At 48.2% G+C, this 19,653-nt stretch overlaps 1 protein-coding gene across 1 annotated transcript in view; it reads right to left on the reverse strand.

Annotated features, from left to right (window-relative positions):
- Positions 1-19,653, reverse strand: part of LOC140418036 (uncharacterized) — a 126,266-nt gene that overhangs the window by 99,658 nt on the left and 6,955 nt on the right. The window lies entirely within an intron of this gene.

Raw genomic sequence — 19,653 nt, forward strand, 5'->3', positions numbered from 1 at the left:
AAGATCGGGAGACACTGAAAAACAAATGAACCACGGGAGAATCATCCTCACCATCCCCGCCAATGACAGTGGGAGCGCATCCCACCTCCGGACCTCCTCCCTCACTCTTTCCACCAATTGGGACAGGTTGAGCCTATGCAACTGCCCCAGTCCCATGCCACCTGAATCCCCAAATATCGGAAACTCTCCCCCAACAGCCTGAACGGCAACCCCTTCAGCCTACTCTCCTGCCCGCTCGCCTGAATTACAAACAATTTGCTCTTTGCCATGTTCAGTTTGTATCCGGAGAACCGGCCAAATTCCCTCAGGGTTGACATAATACCATCGATCCCCACCATTGGGTCCGATGCATATAACAGCAGATCATCCGCGTATAATGAGACGAAGATCCACTCCCCCCCCCCCCCCCCCCCCCCCGGGACCAGCCCTTTCCAATTGCTAGAAGCTGTCAGTGCAATTGCCAGTGGCTCTATGGCCAGCGCAAACAGCAGTGGGGAGAGAGGGCAGCCCTGGCTTGTCCCATGGTGCAGTCTACAGTAGAACATAGAACATTACAGCGCAGTACAGGCCCTTCGGCCCTCGATGTTGCGCCGACCTGTGAAACCACTCTAAAGCCCATCTACACTATTCCCTTATCGTCCATATGTCTATCCAATGACCATTTGAATGCCCTTAGTGTTGGCGAGTCCACTACTGTTGCAGGCAGGGCATTCCATGCCCTTACTACTCTCTGAGTAAAGAACCTACCTCTGACATCTGTCCTATATCTATCTCCCCTCAATTTAAAGCTATGTCCCCTCGTGCTAGACATCACCATCCGAGGAAAAAGGCTCTCACTGTCCACCCTATCCAATCCTCTGATCACCTTGTATGCCTCAATTAAGTCATCTCTTAACCTTCTTCTCTCTAACGAAAACAGCCTCAAGTCCCTCAGCCTTTCCTCATAAGATCTTTCCTCCATACCAGGCAACATTCTGATAAATCTCCTCTGCACCCTTTCCAATGCTTCCACATCCTTCCTATAATGCGGCGACCAGAATTGCACGCAATACTCCAAATGTGGCCGCACCAGAATTTTGTACAGCTGCAACATGACCTCATGGCTCCAAAACTCAATCCCTCAACCAATAAAAGCTAACATACCGTACACCTTCTTAACAACCCTCTCAACCTGGGTGGCAACTTTCAGGGATCTGTGTACATGGACACCGAGATCTCTCTGCTCATCCACACTGCCAAGAATCTTACCATTAGCCCAGTACTCTGTCTTCCTGTTATTCCTTCCAAAATGAATCACCTCACACTTTTCTGCATGAAACTCCATTTACCACCTCTCAGCCCAGCGCTGCAGTTTATCTATGTCCCTCTGTAACTTGTAACATCCTTCCGCACTGTCCACAACTCCACCGACTTTAGTGTCATCTGCAAATTTACTCAGCCATCCTTCTACTCCCTCCTCCAGGTCATTTATAAAAATGACAAACAGCAGTGGCCCCAAAACAGATCCTTGTGGTACTCCACTAGTAACTGGACTCCAGTCTGAACATTTCCATCAACCATCACCCTTTGTCTTCTTCCAGCTAGCCAATTTCTGATCCAAACTGCTAAATCACCCTGAATCCCATGCCTCCGTATTTTCTTCAGTAGCCTACCGTGGGGAACCTTATCAAATGCTTTACTGAAATCCAGATACACCACATCAACTGCTTTACCCTCATCCACCTGTTTGGTCACCTTCTCAAAGAACTCAATAAGGTTTGTGAGGCATGACCTACCCTTCACAAAACCGTGTTGACTATCTCTAATCAAATTATTCCTTTCCAGATGATTATACATCCTATCTCTTATAAACCTTTCCAAGATTTATCCCACAACAGAAGTAAGGCTCACTGGTCTATAGTTACCGGGGTTGTCTCTACTCCCCTTCTTGAACAAGAGGACAACATTTGCTATCCTCCAGTCTTCTGGCACTATTCCTGTAGACAAAGTTGACTTAAAGATCAAAGCCAAAGGCTCAGCAATCTCCTCCCTAGCTTCCCAGAGAATCCTAGAATAAATCCCATCTGGCCCAGGGGACTTATCTATTTTCAACTTTCCAGAATTGCGAACACCTCCTCCTTATGAACCTCAAGCCCTTCTAGTCTAGTAGCCTGAATCTCAGTATTCTCCTCGACAACATTGTCTTTTTCCTGTGTGAATACTGATGAAAAATATTCATTTCGCACCTCTCCTATCTCCTCGGACTCCAAGCACAACTTCCCACTACTGTCCTTGACTGGCCCTACTCTTACCCTAGTCATTCGTTTTTTCCTGACATATCTATAGAAAGCTTTAGGGTTATCCTTGATCCTACCTGCCAAAGACTCCTCATGTCCCCTCCTGGCTCTTCTTAGCTCTCTCTTTTGGTCCTTCCTAGCTAACTTATAACTCTCGAGCGCCCTAACTGAACCTTCATGTCTCATCTTTACATAAGCCTCCTTCTTCCTCTTGACAAGTGCTCCACATTTCCATTGTGCCCATCCCCTGCAGTTTTCCTCTCCATCCGATGCATCCTAAGTCATGCCTCATCGCATCATAATTGCCTTTCCCCCAGATATAACTCTTGCTCTGCGGTATATACCTATCCCTTTCCATCACTAAAGTAAACGTAATCGAATTGTGGCCACTATCACCAAAGTGCTCACCTACCTCCAAATCTAGCGCCTGTCCTGGTTCATTACCCAGTACCAAATCCAATATGGCCTCGCCTCTTGTTGGGCTGTCTACATACTGTGTCAGGGAACCCTGGTGCACACATTGGACAAAAACGAACCCATCTAAAGTACTCGAACTATAGCGTTTCCAGTCCATATTTGGAAAGTTAAAGTCCCCCATAACAACTACCCTGTTGCTTTTGCTCCTATCCAGAATCATCTTTGCAATCCTTTCCTCTACATCTCTGGAACTTTTCAGAGGCCTATAGAAAACCCCTAACAGGGTGACCTCTCCTTTCCTGTTTCTAACCTCAGCCCATACTACCTCAGTAGACGAGTCCTCATCAAACATCCTTTCTGCCACCGTAATACTGTCCTTGACTAACAATGTCCGATGTCTTCCTGTTCATCCTTACACTTGCCTCCGGGGCCTGATACAATAGCCTAACCCAGTCGATGAATCCCGCCCCGAACCCGAACCGTTCTAGTACCTCCCACAGATAATCCCACTCGACCCGGTCAAAAGCCTTTTCAGCATCCATGACGACCACTATCTCTCCCTCCCTTCTCTCTGGGGGCATCATAATCATGTTGAGCAGCCTTCTTATGTTGGCCACCAGCTGCCTCTCCTTTACAAACCCGGTTGGTCCTCCACAATTACATCCGGTACACAGTCCTCAATTCTGGTCGCCAAAATCTTGGCCAGGATCTTGGCATCTACGTTGATCAAAGAGATCAGCCTGTATGACCCACAGGCCTCCTGGTCCTTATCCCATTTCAGAATGAGCGAGATGGTGGCCTGCGACATCGTCAGGGGTAAACTCCCTCTGTCTCTTGCCTCATTAAAGACCCTGACCAGCACCGGCCCCACTATCCTGGTAAATTATTTGTAAAACTCCACCGGATACCCGTCCGGCCCCAGGGCTTTACCCAACTGCATGACCTTCAGGCCCCCCAATACCTCTTCGATCCTGACCAAGGCCCCCAGTCCGTCCACCAACCCCCTCCCCACTCTTGGGAAGGCTAGTCCATCCAGGAATCGCCTCATTCCCCCCCCCCCCCCCCGGGTGGTTCCGAAGTGTACAGCTTCCTATAAAAGTCCCTAAAGACCTTGTTCAGCCTTGCTGGATTACCCACTCGATTAACAAATTGTTTTCTAAGGGAGACGTCACAATCAAATCCAGTGACGAACGACATGTGCTTTGTGTCAGGGTCGGGGTCACTGCCCCCCTTTTCATCCCAGTCCCAGGAGTTTGGAGACTGGGCTCTGGATGAAAATGGCAGCTATAATTTCCACAATCCCCCGCGCTGGAGAAACCGCTCTACCGGCGCGCGGGCGGCCTGGAACTGCGCATGTCCAAGGGAGATGTGAAATGGCGCATGTGCAGGGAATGGACCTTTTACATTGGCCAAATGATCGGCGCATCTGGAGGTCAAAGTGCTTCCAGGGCCACATGATTTCCGTAGCCCGTTGTTCTTTGGTGGCGGGGAGCCAATAGCAAGCTTTGACCGATCGAAAGGACATTGGCTCTCCAGCCTATCTGAGCGCGGGCTTTGTGTGAATGAAGATTAAGCTTCACACAGTCTGAAACCTCCTCCTATCTCCAACATCTGTGAGTAAAACACTTTATTTTCACCCCCTTTCCATTTCTTTTCTCATTCTGGCCTTCAACTGTGGCCTTGCAGGAACATTCTGCTGTATCTTAAACAACTGAAACAATCCTATCCATTAAACATATTTTTATTTTGAGGGCTAGAACTGACTGGTGGCGATTTAACCTAAGGATCACCACACCTCAGACGAGGGACAAAGTTGAAACGGTGCGGCCTTCATGAATAATCTCAGCCAGCACAGGAATTTAACCACCTCTGTATCACAAACCAACTGTCCAGCCAATTGATCTAAACCAAATATATAGACATATATCAGTCTGGCAGCCTACATGAAGATTTTCAGTCTGTGTCCAGGACTGGAAGCAGTGAGCATGGATCTGTTAGCACCTTCAGGAGAATTGTCTGTTCTGAATTTTTATCCTGCACTGACAGTGATGAATTTTGAAACTCTTTTTACAGGATACTTCAAGGGGAGGATTTACAGGCAGGAAACTAAGACGAAATATCACATCAAGATCTGACTGTCACTCAATTTTTCAGGTCCTGAAAATCATCAGTTTTTCAATATAGAAGGAGAAATATTTGACTGTTCTGACAAAGGGTCATCTGGACTCGAAACATTAGCACTTTTCTCTCCCTACAGATGCTGCCAGACCTGCTGAGATTTTCCAGCATTTTCTCTTTGGTTTTTGACTGTTCTGTGTTCTTCAAAAGATTTTAAACATCAGTGTGACTGGAAAAGCAACAAGACACACACACACATCCGAGTGAGAGTGTTCCAGCTTTAACCATTTACACAGCTTGAAAAAAAAATTATCATTTGGAGCCACATTTGTTCGGTGTGTGAAGACCTCATTTGATGGTTTAACATGGGGAGACACAAGGACACCTGCACCATGAAGAAACCATGGAAATGTGGAGAATGTGGGAAGAGATTCATATCCCCATCGAAGCTGGAAATTCATCGACGCAGTCACACCAGGGAGAGCCATTCATCTGCTCTGACTGTGGGAAGGCATTCACTCCGTTATCCAGCGTGCTGGCGCACCAGCGAGTTCACACCGTCGAGAGACCATTCAGCTGCTCAGAGTGTGGGAAGGGTTTTGCTCAGTTATCCAAACTGCAGAGGCACCAACAAATTCACACTAGGGAGAGGCCGTTCACCTGCACTGAGTGTGGGAAGGGTTTCAGAGATTCATCCACCTTGTTGGCCCACCAGTGGATTCACACCGGGGAGAGGCCCTTTACCTGTTCTGACTGTGGGAAGGGATTTGCTTATTTATGCAACCTGCTGACACACCAGCAAGTTCACACTGAGGAGAGACCATTCAGCTGCTCTCACTGCACAAAAAGGTTTAGAACGTCATCTAACCTGCTGAAATATCAACAAGCTCACACTGGGGAGAGGCCATTCATCTGCTCTGACTGTGGGCAGGGATTCAGAGATTCGTCTGCACTGCTGACACACCAGCGAGTTCACACTGGAGAGAGACCGTTCACCTGCTCTGAGTGTGCGAAACGATTCCGAGATTCATCCAACCTGATGAGACACCAGCGAGCTCATTCTGGGGAGAGACCGTTCACCTGCTCGGAGTGTGAAAAGGGATTCACTCAATTTTCACACCTGCTGAGACACCAGCGAATTCACAAGTGACGACAGGGGTTGGATTCTGTTGTTATTGCTGCTGTTAATCATACCCAGGACTGAACCATGTTCATTCTGACACTTGGTGCAGTGGGAGGGTCGGACGGTTTCTTTCTGCTGGACTGGCCATTCTCATGACTTTGCTTCCAGGGCTGATGCTCTTCAAACCTGGGAGAGCACATTTCCACTGAAATGATCGGCAAAAGCTGATGATGGGCACTTATTTTATCCTGGTTAGTAAATCGTGTTTTTCCCCCCATTTAGGTCGATGTAAAATGAATACATTTGTCTCTGTTCCATTGAGTCTACAGCACAGGGCCAGGCCAGTCGGCTCAATTGGTCTCTGTCAGTATTTATGTTCCACATGAGCCTCCGCCCATCCCTCTTCATCTCCCCCATCAGCATATCCTTCTATTCCTTTCTCCCTCATGTATGTATCTAGCTTCCCCTTCAATGTACTCATGCTGTTCACCTCAGTCACTCACTGTGGTGGCGGGTTCCACATTCTCACCACTCGCTGGGTAAAGAGGTTTGTCATCAAACCCCTATTGGATTATTGAACCCCTTCATAATCTTAAAGACTTTCCTCAGGTCACCCTTCAGTCTTCTCTTTTCTAGAGAAAAGCAGCCCTGAGGGTGAAATGCTCTCGGTTCTCGTATTATTCTTGTGAATCTTTGTTGTACCTTCTCCAGTGCCTCGATTTCCTTTTACTATATATGGGCTCCACACTTTAGGAAAGATGTGAAGTTCTCAGAGAGGGTGCAGGGGAGATTTACGAGAATGGCACCAGGGAGGAGGGACTTCAGTTAGTTGGAGAGACTGGAGCAGCTGAAATTGTTCTCTTTAGATTTGAGTCATGAGGACAGAGAAGGAGGCCATTCAGTCCATCGATTCCCTGTTGGCTCTAGAGCCAACCAGAGAGTCTCATTGCCCCATTCTATCCCTGTAGCCCTGCGAGTTAATTTCTCTCAAATGTCAATCCAATTTCTATTTTAAATCCTCCCTTGTCTTCATTTCCAACCCCCTCACAGGCAGCGTCATTACCATTCGCTGCATCAAAATATTCCCCCTCACATCCCCCCCACCTCCCACCTCCCACCATTAATCTCTTCCCTTAAACCTGAAATCTGGCCCTTCTATTCCTTTCTCCCTCATGTATGTATCTAGCTTCCCCTTCAATGTATTCATGCTGTTCACCTCAACCACTCGCTGTGGTATCGAGTTCCACATTCTCACCACTCGCTGGGTAAAGAGGTTTGTCATCAAATCCCTATTGGATTATTGAACCCCTTCATAATTTTAGAGATTTCCATCAGGCCACCCTTCAGTCTTCTCTTTTCTAGAGAAAAGCAGCTCCAGCCTTTCCTGAGGGTGAAATGCTCTCAGTTCTGGTATTAATCTTGTGAATCTCTGTTGTACCTTCTCCAATGCCTCGATTTCCTTTTACTAAATGGAGATCACAAATGTTGACAGTGCTCCCAGTGTAGCCTAACCCTGGGTCTAAACAAGTTGAACATAACCTCCCTGCTTTTCAATTCTATCTCTCTAGATTGGAACCCTATATATAACCCGATACCCCCTCGTCCTTGTCCCATCAGCTAACGGGAACAGCTGTTCGTTATCCATCTTACCTAAACCTGTCTTAATCTTGTCAAATCTCCCCTCAACCTCCTTTGCTCCAAGGTGAACAATCCCAGCCTGACATTGACAATGAAGAACAAACAGAATATGTTAATACCTGGGATCGGACGGGAATGTTTAACTTATGTTTGAGAGTTATTGGGATTATATTGTCCTGGATAATAAATGAATTGGAATATTTACCTTAGGTGTGGGTGAATGGAATATATCAATCTGGTATCCATCTATGTTCCAATGAAATTCTGGAATGTGTAGACGGGAGTGAAGAAATTGATCGCTTTCTCCTGGAAATATTTACATCTTGGCCCATGAACATAAGAAATCCACATTTGAAAGCCCGGCCACGACATGAAATATCAGCACCATAACAGGGCAGATAAGAAAGACAGATACTCACTTTGATCTTTTCATCAGAGCATCTGAGAGTTAAGAATATGTGACATGATTTTGGGATACCGGTGTGGGTGTGCAGATGTGATTTGTTACATGTGAAAAATAACAAGCCTAAATTCACGGTGAAATGGACTGAAGACCGGGTCCCAAACACACACAGCTACTGGAGACACAGCAGGAGATGAAATGGTCAATATGGCCAGGGGATTGAGACACCATTGTGACATCATCAAGACATCGACACACTCCAGAGAGAAACTGACTTTAAAACAATCCGGATAGAATTAAACACACTGGACATGGGCAAAGTAGGAGTGAAATTAAAGCGATAATGGGACAATGAAGGGCTTGGGAGAAATAATACTGAGTAAGAACTGTCCACAAGTTGGCCGGGGGTAAAGAAAAGAGCTAGAGAATCTTTTACATCCATGTTTGATCTGTTGCTTGAAGCATCTGTCCTTATGCACCAGTAACCTAGAACTCACCGCACAAGAAGAATATACGGAGTAGATGTTACCCCAGGCAGAGCCAGAACAGAACTGGAAAATATGGGAGTTAAATTGAGTGAGGGTTTGTGGAGAGAGTTTTGTAAATTCTTAATGGGATGTGGGAGTCACTGGACCAGAATTTATTGCCCTTGAACTGAGTGGCTGCTCGGACATTTCAGATTTTAACCGGGTCTCCCCGATTTCTAGTCTCTGCCACAAGGGGAACATCCTCTCAGCATTCTCTCTGTCAATTCCACTCAGGATCTCACGTGTTTCAATAAGATCATCTCTCATTCTTCTCAACTGCAATGGATACAGTCCCAACCTGTCAAACCTTTCCTCAGAGGATAACCCCCTCATTCCAGAATCTGGGAGTCAACCTCCTCTGAACTGCTTCTAATGCAATTATCTCATTTCTGAAATAAGGAGACCCAAACTGTACACAGTGCTCTAAATATGGGGTGAGATTCTCCGTCCTGCGGCGCCCCCGCCAGCAGCGGCCAATGGGGTTTCACATTATTGCCAGCTCCACGTCGTCTGGAAATCCCCGGGTGTGAGTGCGCTGCCGGTGCAATGGAGAATTGCCAGTGGAGAATCCAGCCCATGGTCTCACCAAGGCCCTGTACAATTGCAGCAAAACACCCCAACTTTTATATTCCAGTCCCTTTGCAATAAATAACAATATTCCATTCAGCTTCCTAATCACTTGCTGTACCGGCTGGAAGGGCCCTTTCTTTTCATAACCTTATTTCCCCTTTCTTTTATTTCTGCTGTTACATTTTGTCCATGGATGATTAATGGACATGTCACTTTAAGGCAAGAAGCCTGTGTCTTTAATTCAAGCAGAAGAATCCAGGCATCTGTGCCGGTTTAAACTGGAGCTGCAGATCTTTAGGCACCAGTGTGAGAATTGGGGTTGGGACTCGGTTTGATTGATTCGCTGGTGGCCAATGAATTGGCCCAAAAGGCTGTGCTCCTAGGTAACAGGCGGTGATTGGATCCCATCCCACTGGGATGTTTTTCAGAGTCCCAAGCTTTCAGCTTGATTCTAGCAGCACAAGAGGCAGAACTGACTAACTCTCTCTCCAGAAGGCAGCTGTGAGTGCTATCTCTCTTCCCAGGTAGCCTGTGGGTGCTGTATTCCTGAAACCATGGAGACCTGAATACAAACCAAAAACTAAAAGGAAAGTTTGAACAGAGGTGAGGTGCCTCTCCAGAAAAATGTGAGTACTGCATTTCTAAACTGCAGAGAACCTGAACAAATTAATCTACAGAGAAGATCACTTCAGGCTGTAAACTGAAGACTTTAATCTGCAAGCTTGCTGTGAAGAAACGTGTGCTAAAAAACATCATCTGAAAAAAAGAATTTCTTTCACTTATGATTTTATCCCTTTCCACCCCTCTGTGTTTGTCTGTCTGTGTGTGTGTATAGAGGCTGGGGCAGATTAAAGTGGGAATTAGGAATTGGCTTATTGTAAATCAGTTGTGTTTGCTGCATATTTTATTTTAGCTCTTGTTATAAATAAACAGTAATCGTATTTACATTTGCAACCATGGTGACTGATTATTGGGCAGCCAAGGGCCAAAGACATAGGGTATTTTTATAAGAATTATTGGTCAATTCGCTTGTGCTGTGACTCCGGGGCACGTGGGGCTGGAATTGACCGCGCACTAGCCCAGGGTGTCGTAACACGGCAAACTTGTGATTCCTGTACCAGGACACCCAGATCCCTCTGTATCTCAGAGTTCTGCAATCTCTCTCCCATTTAAATAATGTGGACACATTCACATTTGCCCAGGTTATGCTCCATCTGTCAATTTGTTCCCACTCACTTAACCTATTTGTTGTCCTTTGCATTCTCCAAGTCCACTTGAAAAATTAATTTCCAATCCCTCTTTGTGTCATCAGCAAATTTAACCGCATCCAACTCATTAATATAGATTGTAAATAGTTGAGGGCCCAGCACTGATCTTGTGATGCTCCACTTGTCACATCTTACCAACCCAAACATGACCCATTTATACCCACTCTCTGCTTCCTGTGAGTTAACCAATCCTCTATCCCTGCTGATATGTTGCCCTCTAGTCTACACCATGACCTCTTATGTTGTGCAGTGACCTTTGATGTGGCACCTTGGGAAATACCTTCTGGAAATGTAAACAAACCACATCTGCAGGTTCCCCTTTATTGACATCCCATGTTACTCCCTCAAGGAGCCTCAATAAATGAGTCAATCAAAAGTGACTTCCTGAACCCCATTTTGCATGTCAAAAGAAAAATCACATCTCCTCTACCCCTCTGGTTCCTTTGCCAATCACCTTAGAGGGACTCACTTTCTGTTAAAGAGCCTGTCAACACTTCCCGGTGCGGCTATGCAGAGCTAGGTCGCATATTCGGTAGCTCCCGCTTGGAACGGACTTTTGGGCTCTTTTACAGGGCCCCCACGGCATTTGTTTGACATTTCCCGGTGTGGCAAGAAGACTGCAGCATTTCCCTGACAGTGTCCCCCAGGAATGTTGTGTCTTTTGGCTACCAGACCCGGCAGAGACAGTAAAAGATTTGGCTTTGGCTGCAGGTTTAGACAAAAGCCTCTTCCAGCATGCAGACGGGGGAAGGGCAAGCTTAAAGCTGCAATCTGACTTGACTCTATCAAAGGTGAATTCTAGCAGCAGAGGGAACAACTGTGAAAAGATCTACCAAGGCCATTGAAGAAGCAGGGACGAGGCTTCCGGTGGCGGCCATGGAGGAGTAGGTCGCGCATTCGGAAGCTCCCGTCTGGAACTGACTATCAGACCTTTTTCAGGAGTTTCCATAGACTTTTTAAACAGACCAGAAGTGTAACGGCCAAAGGAGCGGCACTGGAGCAACGGGAGAAGCGAGGGAAAGAAAACAAAATGGCGGCGGCCAGGGACAAAGGGGAGCTGCAGGAGTTCATCAAGCGCTGCTTTGAGGAGATCACCCAGAAGGTCCACGAAGCTAAGATCCAGGAGGTACAGAAAAGAGTCAGTCAGAACGAGGATGAGCTCGTGGGCCTGGTGGTGAGAGTGGAGCAGAACGAGGCGCTACACAAGAGGTGGGCGGGAAGACTCGAAGACCTGGAGAACAGGTCGAGGAGAAAGAATCTGCGAATCCTGGGTCTCCCTGAGGGAGTGGAGGGGGCTGATGCCGGGGCATACGTGAGCACGATGCTTGAGGCGATGATGGGCACGAAGGCCCCTTCGAGGCCGCGGGAGTTGGACGGGGCACATCGGGTGCTGGTGAAGAAGCCCCAGGCAAATGAGCCGCCAAGGGCGATGGTGGTGAGGTTCCACCGGTTCACGGACAGAGAGTGGGTCCTGAGATGGGCCAAGAAGGAGCGGAGCAGTAAGTGGGACAATGCAGAGATCCGAATATACCCGGACTGGAGCACGGAGGTTGCAAAGCGGAGAGCGGGTTTCAACCGGGCCAAAGCGGCGTTGTACCGGAAATAAGTGAAATTCGGAATGCTGCAGCCAGCGCGACTGTGGGTCACATACGAGGGCCAACACTATTACTTCGAAACGCCTGAAGAGGCGTGGACCTTTGTACATGCCGAAAAGTTGGACTCTAACTGAGGGTTTGTGAGGGTAGGGGGGATGTTTGAGGTTTGATGTGTGATGGTTGTTGTATATAGGGGGTCAATCACGCGCAGAAAATGTTACATGGGACTGAAGGCAGACGTGGCCATGCTCCAAGAGACACACCTAAAGGTGGCGGACCAGGTCAGGCTAAGAAAGGGATGGGTAGGACAGGTATTCCACTCGGGACTGGACGCGAAGAATAGAGGTGTGGCAATATTGGTGGGAAAGCGGGTGTCATTTGAGGCCAAGACTATTGTAGCGGACAATGGAGGGCGATATGTAATGGTGAGCGGTAGGCTGCAAGGGATGTGGGTGGTGTTGGTAAACGTATACGCCCCGAACTGGGATGATGCAGGATTCATGAAGCGCATGTTGGGGCGCATTCCGGACCTGGAGATAGGAGGCCTGATAATGGGAGGGGACTTCAATACAGTGTTGGATCCAGCACTAGACCGCTCCAAATCAAGGACTGGAAAGAGGCCGGCGGCGGCCAAGGTACTAAGGGGGTTTATGGATCAGATGGGGGGAGTGGACCCATGGCGGTTTGCAAGGCCGCAGGCCAGGGAATTTTCTTTCTTCTCCCATGTACACAAAGCCTACTCCCGGATAGATTTCTTTGTTCTGGGTAGGGCGCTCATCCCGAGGGTGGAGGGGACGGAATATTCGGCTATCGCCGTTTCGGACCATGCCCCACACTGGGTGGAACTGGAGCTGGGAGAGGAGAGGGACCAACGCCCGTTGTGGCGGCTGGATGTGGGACTGCTGGCGGTGGTGTGTGGGAAGGTGAGGGGGTGTATCGAAAGGTACTTGGAGGCCAACGACAACGGGGAGGTGCGGGTGGGGGTGGTATGGGAGGCGTTGAAGGCAGCCATCAGGGGAGAGCTAATTTCCATTAGGGCTCATAGGGAGAAGACAGAGGGTATGGAAAGGGAGAGGTTAGTGGGGGAGATTTTGAGAGTGGACAGGAGATACGCAGAGGCCCCAGAGGAAAGATTACTTGGGGAAAGACGACGGCTCCAGACGGAGTTTGACCTGTTGACCACAGGGAAGGCGGAGGCACAGTGGAGGAAAGCGCAGGGGGCGACCTACGAGTATGGGGAAAAGGCTAGTCGGATGCTGGCACACCAGCTCCGTAAGAGGATGGCAGCGAGGGAAATAGGGGGAGTCAAAGATGGAAGGGGAGCCACGGTTCGGAGTGCGACGAAAATAAACGAGGTATTCAAGGCCTTTTATGAAGAGCTGTACAGATCCCAGCCCCCAGCGGGGGAAGAGGGGATGAGACGATTCCTAGATCAGCTGAGATTCCCGAGGGTGGAGGAGCAAGAGGTGGCTGGTTTGGGGGCACCAATTGGGTTGGAGGAGCTGAGCAAGGGGTTGGGGAGCATGCAGGCGGGGAAGGCCCCGGGACCGGACGGATTCCCGGTGGAGTTCTACAGGAAGTACGCAGACCTGTTGGCCCCGCTACTGGTGAGGACCTTTAATGAGGCAAGAGAGGAGAGGACCCTGCCCCCGACAATGTCGGAAGCGACAATTTCTTTGATCCTAAAGCGGGACAAGGACCCACTGCAATGTGGATCGTACAGGCCGATCTCGCTCCTCAATGTGGATGCAAAGTTGCTGGCAAAAGTGCTGGCCATGAGGATCGAGGACTGTGTCCCGGGGGTAATCCACGAGGACCAGACGGGATTTGTAAAGGGCAGGCAATTAAACACCAATGTGAGGCGGCTCTTAAACGTGACAATGATGCCATCGGAGGAGGGAGAGGCGGAGATAGTGGCAGCTATGGACGCGGAGAAGGCCTTTGACCGAGTAGAGTGGGAGTACCTCTGGGAGGTGCTGCGCAGGTTTGGGTTCGGGGTAGGGTTTATCAATTGGGTTAAGCTCCTTTACAGAGCCCCGATGGCGAGTGTAGTGACGAACCGGCGGAGGTCGGAGTACTTTCGACTGTACCGAGGGACGAGGCAGGGGTGCCCCTTGTCCCCCCTGTTGTTTGCATTGGCGATCGAACCATTGGCCATGTCATTGAGGGAGTCTAATAAATGGAAGGGTGTGGTCCGAGGGGGAGAAGAGCATCGGGTGTCGCTATATGCGGATGACCTGTTGCTGTACGTGGCGGATCCAATGGAGGGGATGGTGGAGGTCATGCAGACTCTAAGGGAGTTTGGGGAGTTTTCGGGCTATAAGCTCAATGTCGGGAAGAGTGAGCTCTTTGTATTACAGGCGGGGGACCAAGAAAGAGGGATAGGGACCTACCGCTGAGGAGGGCGGAGGGGAGCTTTCGGTATCTGGGGCTCCAGATAGCCAGGAGTTGGGGGACCCTACATAAACTGAATCTGACGAGGTTGGTGGAGCAAATGGAGGAGGATTTCAAAAGATGGGACATGTTACCGCTCTCGCTTGCGGGTAGAGTGCAGTCGGTCAAAATGGTGGTCCTTCCGAGGTTTCTGTTTGTGTTTCAGTGCCTTCCCATCGTGATCACTAAGGCCTTTTTTAACAGAGTAGGCAGGAGTATTATGGGGTTGTGTGGGCGAATAAGACCCCGAGAGTAAGGAGAGGGTTCCTGGAACGCAGTAGGGACCGAGGAGTGTTGGCGCTGCCAAACCTGGGGAGCTACTACTGGGCAGCAAATGGGGCGTTGGTGACGGCACCGCTGCCGCTCTCGCCGACAAAGTATACCACGAGCCCGGTGGTGGCCACAACGCTAAGGATCTGGGGCCAGTGGAGACGGCACCGGGGTGCAATGGGAGCATCGGTGTGGTCCCCAATCAGGGGTAACCACCGGTTTGTCCCAGGGAAGATGGATGGGTTCCAGAGCTGGCATCGGGCGGGGATTGGAAGAATGGGGGACCTGTTCATCGACGGGACGTTTGCGAGCCTAGGGGCACTGGAGGAGAAGTTTGAGTTACCCCCGGGAAATGCCTTTAGATATATGCAGGTGAGGGCTTTTGTGAGGCGACAGGTGAGGGAATTCCCGTTGCTCCCGGCACAAGACGTTCAAGATAGGGTGATCTCGGGTGTATGGGTCGGGGAGGGCAAGGTGTTGGAAATACACCAGGAGTTGAAAGAAGAGGGGGAAGCGCTGGTAGAAGAGTTGAAGGGTAAATGGGAGGAGGAGCTGGGGGAGGAGATCGAGGAAGGTCTGTGGGCTGATGCCCTAGGTAGGGTTAATTCCTCCTCCTCGTGTGCCAGGCTCAGCCTGATACAATTTAAGGTGGTCCACAGAGCGCACTTGACGGGGGCGAGGTTGAGTAGGTTCTTTGGGGTAGAGGACAGATGTGGAAGGTGCTCAGGGAGCCCGGCAAACCATGTCCATATGTTTTGGTCGTGCCCGGCACTGGAGGGGCTCTGGAGAGGAGTGGCGGGAGCAATATCTCAGGTGGTGAAAGTCCGGGTCTAGCCAAGCTGGGGGCTAGCAATATTTGGAGTAGTGGACGAACCGGGAGTGCAGGAGGCGAAAGAGGCCGGCATTCTGACCTTTGCGTCCCTAGTAGCCCGGCGAAGGATCTTGCTAATGTGGAAGGAGGCGAAGCCCCCCAGCCTGGAGGCCTGGATAAATGATATGACTGGGTTCATAAAGTTGGAGAGGATTAAGTTCGCCTTGAGAGGGTCTGCGCAGGGGTTTTACAGGCGGTGGCAACCGTTCCTAGACTATCTCGCGGAGCGTTAGAGGAATGTCGGTCAGCAGCAGCAGCAACCTGGGGGGGGGGGGGGGGGGGGGTGGGGACACGTCCTGGGAGGGGGGGGGGGGGGAGAGGGGGTACTGCCTGGGAGGGTGGATGAGCAAGAGATAACATGAAGGGTTGGGGAAACCGGCACGTACTGGTGAGGGCCAGTGTACAAAGCTGCGTAAATATATCATTTTGCCATGTATATATCTTGCTCTGCGCGATTTCTCGTTTTTTTTTGTTACGGGGGGGGGTTATTGTTTGTAAGGGAGAAAAATTGTGTTAAAAAACTTTAATAAATATTTTTTTTTAAAAGAGCCTGTCAACCTCTCACCCACTTTCCCTGAACTACATCAATCTAATCATGAAAAATCCAACAAAATCAAATATTTTTACTGTTAATTGTTTATTAATGAAACAACATGGTTAAAAAAACCAGAAAATTACTTGAGGATAAATAGCAAGCAGAGTAAAAGGATGTTCACAATGTTCAGAACCCAAATGGTTTCTCTTTACTCTGTTCCCGTGACTCCCCACGCTGGACACGGGGGCACTGAATACCGGGGGTGACGTCACTACCAGCCCTGGTCACCTCCTCCTGTGTCCTCATTGGTTGGAGGCCCATTTCCCAGTCAGTTCTCCAGCACCTTCCTGTCTCTCTATTAGTGCGACGCCCAAGGCAGTTTCCCAACTGGGGTGCAGGCCCCGTTATACTCAACTAAATTCAGCCCTCAGCTCCATCTCCTGGCTGTCACTGACACGAGAATAGTGAGCCAGAAAACTGCCTGAGGCTCAAATGGGAAGTCAAAACTTGTGGATTAGGATCTCTGTACAGATCAACAACTTAAAAAAAAAAATCAAGTCCAAGTCAACAATGTAAAGGATCACACAACAGGCCTTAAGGTTTTATGGTTTTTACTGCAGCAAACAAACTAGAAGCAACATTTTGTTTTACATTTTTCCAGTTAAGGGGCAATTTAGCGTGGCCAATCCACCTATCCTGCACATCTTTGGGTTGTGGTGGTGTGACCTACGCAGACACGGGGCGAATGTGCAAACTCCACACGGACAGTGACCCGGGGCCAGGATTGAACTCGGGTCCTCGGCGCTGTGAGGCAGCAGTGCTAACCACTGCACCACTGTGATGCCTTAGAAGCAACGTTAACTAAACACTATTTTTGCCAGAAACCTCCATCTTTATTTATAAAATAGAACTTTGTCCTTTTACACAATCTAAAATTCCACTCCACGGTTATACTTTACTCTGCACCAGAAATCCAAACTTAAGTGTTTCAGAACCAGTCAAAAGTGATGATATAAAGGTAGTGGATACATTGATGATCATCTTCCACAATTCTATAGATTCTGGAATGGTTCCTGCAGATTGAAGGCAGCAAATGTCACCCCACTATTCAGGAAGGGAGGGAGAGAGAAAATGGTGAACTACAGATCTGTTAGTCTGACATCAGTATTGGGAAAATACCAGAATCTATTATAAAGGATGTGATAAATGGACACCTGGATAATAATAATTAACCTGGATTTATGATATGGAGATGCCGGCGTTGGACTGGGGTGGGCACAGTAAGAAGTCTTACAACACCAAGCTAAAGTCTAACAGGTTTGTTTCGAATCACTAGCTTTCGAAGCGCAGCTCCTTCCTCAGGTGAAGGAGCTTCTTCCTCCCCTGAGGAAGGAGCTGTGCTCCGAAAGCTAGTGATTTGAAACAAACCTGTTGGACTTTAACCTGGTGTTGTAAGACTTCTAACGTGGATTTAGGAATAGGAAATCATGTCCGACGAACCTTTTGGAGTTTTTGAGGAAACTATTAACAGAATTGATATTGGGGAGTCCGTGGTTGTGGCACACTTGGATTTTCAGAAGGTTTATGATAAACACCCGACAGGAGATTAGTCAACAAAATGAAAACACATGGGATGAGAGGTAATATACTGGCATGGATTGAGGATTGGCTAACAGGCAGAAAACAGAGAGGAGGAATAAATGGGTCATTCTCACCTTAGCAGTTGGGACGAGTGGGTTACTGCAAAGATCAGTACTTGGACCCCAGCTGTTCAGTTTATACAATGATTTGGATGTGCGGACCAAATGTATTATTTCACGGATGACACAAAGCTGGGTGGGAATGTGTGTTGTGAGGAAGATGTAAAACGGCTACAAGATTTGGACAGACTTAGTGAGTGGGCAAGGACATGGCAGATGGAATATAATGTGGAAAAATGTAAGGTTATCACTTTGGTAGGAGGAATCGATGAGCAGAGTATTTCTGAAATGGTCAGAGATTAGAAAGTGTAGATGTACAAAGGGACCTGGGTGTACTCATCAATAAGTCACTGAAGGCGAACATACAGGCGCAGCAAGTTATTAGGAAGGCTGATGGGATGTTGGCCTTTATCACAAGAGGATTTGAGTACAGGAGTAGTGAAGACTTGCTTCAATAGTGTAGAACCTTGGTTAGACCACAGCTGGAGCACTGTGTGCAGTTTTACTCCCTTTACCTTAGGAAAGGTATTATTGCCACGGAGGGAGGGCAATGAAGGTTCACCAGACTTGTTCCAGGGATGGGAGGTGTTGAGTCTATAAAACCTCAGACACTTCAACCAGTTTATTAATCAAATGTTTTAACCTCAGACACTTCAACCAGGTATCTTTATTGACCAGGTAAACAAAGGACAACGGAGATAACTTTATTCCACAAGCAGTAAAACAGTTACCCTTAAATTATCCCACTAATTACAGTCCCAAAATTCTCAATAGTACCCGAGCCGATGGACACATTTGAGCTGCGGGTTCGATTCTGTATCTCAATCTCCTCGGGGTCTTCTTCCGAGAAGATGGGTCTCGCCGCTGCTTCTTTCTGTCTCTGGTCAGTCGTCTTGATTACCTCTGCGTGGAGTCTTCACTGCTGGGCGGTCCGAGGGTTCGATCGTTATACCCTTTCTGTGTCCTTCCAGAATGTTCTCTGACCAAGCCGATGAGGTCACAGGGTGAGAGTGGCACCACCCAATGGAGTTACTAATGGCCACTCAGCAGGACACCGGGAATCTGTCCACAGGAGTCCATTTCCCGGTGCATTGTTTGTTATGTAACTTTGTTTGTTCAAAACAATCAATAGATGAATAGAGCCAATTATCTCTTGATTGGTGATTGATGGAGCAGAGCAGCTCCAGACATGTGCTGGCAGCTTGTCGGAGTTCAGTGTATTCAGGCTGGTTGCTGGAGCTGGCTGTGGCTCGATTTAAAATGGCCAATTTTTAATTTAAAGTGTCTGATTTTATCGAGTCTAAAATACAGACGACTGCACATTTCACCAGAGGACTGTCCTATGAAGAGACATTGGGGAAACTGGGCCTGTATTCACAGTTGTCTGTGCTAGATTGGGAAATTGCAATAAAAGCTATGACGATAGACAGGCAATCACAAGTATTTGAGGAATTGTTACATATTTACATAAAATATAGACTCCTTCAATAAACAAAAATCCAACAGAGGTTTTGCAACCGTGGCTGACAAGCAAAGTTAAAGGTTGCATTAGATCAAAGGAAGAGGTTCATAAAGTGTCCAAAATCATAGTAAACCTGAGGATTGGGAACTTGGTCCTCCTTTGCTGAAAACCAAACCAAGGGACTGATAAAGAAAGAGAAAATAGAATATGAGAGCAAACAGGCGAGAAATGTAAAAACGACAGGAAAAGCTCCTATAGGAATGTGAAAAGGAGAAGATTAGCAAAGACCAATGTGGGTCCATTCCAGGCAGAGACAGGAGAGTTTATAATGGGGAATAAGGAAATGGCAGAGAAACTAAACAATGTGTATCTGTCTTCACAGAGGAAGATACAGAAATTGTCCTAAAAATACTCCAAGGTCTAGTGTGCAGGAGGAACTGAAAGAAA

The sequence above is a fragment of the Scyliorhinus torazame genome, chromosome 5, assembly GCF_047496885.1.
Source record: "Scyliorhinus torazame isolate Kashiwa2021f chromosome 5, sScyTor2.1, whole genome shotgun sequence".
In the NCBI taxonomy this organism is placed as follows: Eukaryota; Metazoa; Chordata; class Chondrichthyes; order Carcharhiniformes; family Scyliorhinidae; genus Scyliorhinus; species Scyliorhinus torazame.